This window comes from Parus major, chromosome 21 (genome assembly GCF_001522545.3).
Source record: "Parus major isolate Abel chromosome 21, Parus_major1.1, whole genome shotgun sequence".
NCBI lineage: Eukaryota > Metazoa > Chordata > Aves > Passeriformes > Paridae > Parus > Parus major.
The window spans coordinates 1,459,058-1,462,188 of record NC_031789.1 but is presented as its reverse complement, the minus strand read 5'-3'; positions in this window follow the sequence as shown (position 1 = coordinate 1,462,188).

The following is a 3,131-nucleotide window of genomic DNA, read 5'->3' as shown; positions in this document are numbered from 1 at the left end:
TTTATTTGTGGGATATTTTTGTTGTTGTTGTTTAATGGGAAAACGCTCCGGGGACACCAATTTAATGGAAAAATTCAACGTTGGGTCCTGAGGATGGGGAATAAAAGGTGGCTTCCCCTTCACTGATGGGAAAAGCTGTGGAAAATGGGAATTTTCATTTTTGAATTGCCTCCCTTCCACCCCAAACCCCAAATCCTGGTGTTAAAAAAAGGCCATTATCCCTCCTGCCCACTTTGTGCCCGGGGAACAAGAACATAACCATGGGAAACAGGTCTAGGGGTGGGATTTTATTGCAAAGAAAAACATATATTGCAATAAAAGCAGGATGCTGCTGGGCTGGGATTTGTACAGGATGACCTGGGGTGGCAAAGGGAGCATTTTTTGGGGTGTGAAGGCTGCACAACGGTCCCCTCCCCACCACCTTTGCTATTTATTGCTCCTTTTTTAACCCACACAGTCTCTCCCACATCCAGGATACGATGAGGAGCTTTGCTAAATCGCTCCCTTGAAGAAAATCCCCAATTATTTCCATTTTTTGTCCCCCAGGAAGTTCAGCTCCGGGGTCGTGGATGCGTGGGTCGGACTCAGCACACGCGGTTTTGCCCCCAGGATTTTCTGTGCTGCACCTCCAAAGCATGGGGTGACCCCAAAAGGGAGGATTTTTATTCCCACACCAATTTCTGGGAATCTGGGGGTGAGGCCAGGGCTCTGGGAGAGCAGAGGGGAGCAAAGCATCCCCCATGTGCCGAGGACAAAGTGCTGGGGAACACAAAACCACGGGCTGGGTTGATGAAGTTGACCAAAAAAACCCTTTTTTTGCGTGTAAAAACCTGATTTATGGGTCTGCCAAAGCGAATTTCCAACTTTATTCCATTCATTAAAAGATCTCTGAGACCACCCTGAGTCCCAGACCCGTCCATGGGTGATCCAAGGATGGGGCACAAACACAACCCCGGGATCCTCCCCTAAAAAAACACCGGGAATGAACCAGAGAAATCCTGAATCCAGAGGGGGAAGGGAAGCTGAAAGAAGAGGAGATTCTGCTAAATTATAAAGCGCTCTTTTATATGCATCTTTCATGCACGGCACATAAATAATGGAGCAGGAGAGCCCGGCGAGCCGGAGGACGGGAGGATGCGGGATGCAGAGAGGGATTCACCAGGGATGCTGGGGGAAGGATGAGCCCGGGACACCGAGCTGGGCATCCCGCACGGCCGGGAGATGCTGTTCTGAAGGAGGATTTAAGGATTAAGCTGGCCCCGGGGCAGGAGTTTATTGCATATATTATTTAACAGATGGCCCAACGCAGGCGGCGGCTGCCTGCGGTCTCCCCGGTGACCTTGGCTGGGAGATGCCGGAGCTGGGAAAGGAGCCTGGTGCCATCACCACTCTCAGATTACAGAGATCAGAAAGGAAAAAAAACAAAAAAAAACCCCAAACCAAAGCCCAGGAGCCAGCACCCAGCAGCTCCAGAGCCAAATCCCCATGGAAACTGCAAAAATCCCCACCCAACCCTGCCCATATGGGCTGCTTGTTTTGGCAGGGGTGGGAAAAAAATAAAAAGGAGGAAAAAATAAAATGTATAGAAAATTAGAAAAGAGCTGTTTGCAGGTTTATTTACTGGAGGAAACTTGGTGCTTTTGGAAAAGCAGGGATGAGAGAGGTGTAAAGGTCCCGGTGACACCCAAGGCATTGTGAAATTCCACTTTAATCCCATTTTCCCAGGGATTTTGGCCTTGGGGGAAGGTGCTAACACAGTTGTTCCTGCAGCAAACTCACACCCAGAACCAGGGTGTAACTTTATTCACCCCTAACGATGTTTTCCACAGGATTTAAAACATCAACCCTTGGGATCCCCCGGTCCTGGGGGTGCTCAGAGCAATGGACAAAGATTTTGGGGCTGGATCAGCGTCCCCACCACTCATTTCCCACATCACTTAAGTGACTCAGAAAAAGAAACCAAAATTGAGGGCAGTGTGTTACAGCCAGGGCAAAGCAGAGCAGGGGGAGTGGGTGAGTCCCCCAAAGCTCTTCCCATGAAACAACTGCCCAAAATAAATATTCTCTCTTTCTTTTCCTTTTTTTTTTCCTTTCCTTTTCTTTCTTTCCCCTCCTCCATCAAAACTAGGCCATGTTAAACTAGGCCAGCACTCCTAAAGTAATTTATTTATCGTGGGGGGGAGAGAGGAGGGACAGCATGGGCTGCAGAAGGGGATGCTCCATCCTGCCCCCGAATGCTGTGGGTTTGGAGAATAAAATGGGTCAGTTCTTCCCTTTTCCCTTGTTGGAAAATCACAGTTGCTCAGAAGGAAGCAGCTTTAGTGACCTTTGGTGGAGAAGACATAAAAATGGTCGTTTGAAGGGTATCAAACCCTTTTTGATCCCTTCACTGCTGGGGTTTGTGTTTTGTGGCGTGGCATTGGACAGAAAACACTCCTAAAAAAATGAAAAATGGAAAAAGATGTGAAAGAAATTTTATTCTCCTTAAAAACTTGGGGTTTTTTTCCCCTGCTTTTTAACACAAGAACGAGGAAAATAAACCCAGTGGCTGCCCGAAATCTCTCCATCCACGGAGATGGGGCTGGCCAGGAGGGATTTGGGAAGCGGCTCCATCCTGCTGGATGCTCCCCCATCACTCACAAAGGCCTTGGAGCTCTTTTGGGGGCTTCACCTTTGGGTTTCCCCATGGGAAGAGTGGCTTCTGGTGGGATGGAGCCCCGGTGCTGCTGGTTTGGGGGCTCTGGGGGGCTGCGGGTCCCCCTTTCCCGGGATCTTTGTGTCGCTGGAGCCACTAGAGGCCACTGAGGCTCTGTGCTCCCGGCTGCTCTGCTCAGACAGGACATTTGGACACACAAAAATCCACACAGGCACCAAAACTGGGGACAGGCAGGGCAGGGCTGTCCCCGAGCTCTGGTGGTGTCTCCAGGGGTGTCCCCACGCTGGGACCCCACGGGGGACAGGGACACTTTTCCCAAATCCGGGCTCAGCTGCCCAGACTTGTGATGTGGGGACACTGGGAGGGACTGGGAAGGAACTGGGAGGGACTGGGAAGGAACTGGGAGCACTGGGACACCGGTCCCCCCTTTCTCTTCCAGGAACACCATCACCAAGTGAGGGGTGTGGGGACACCT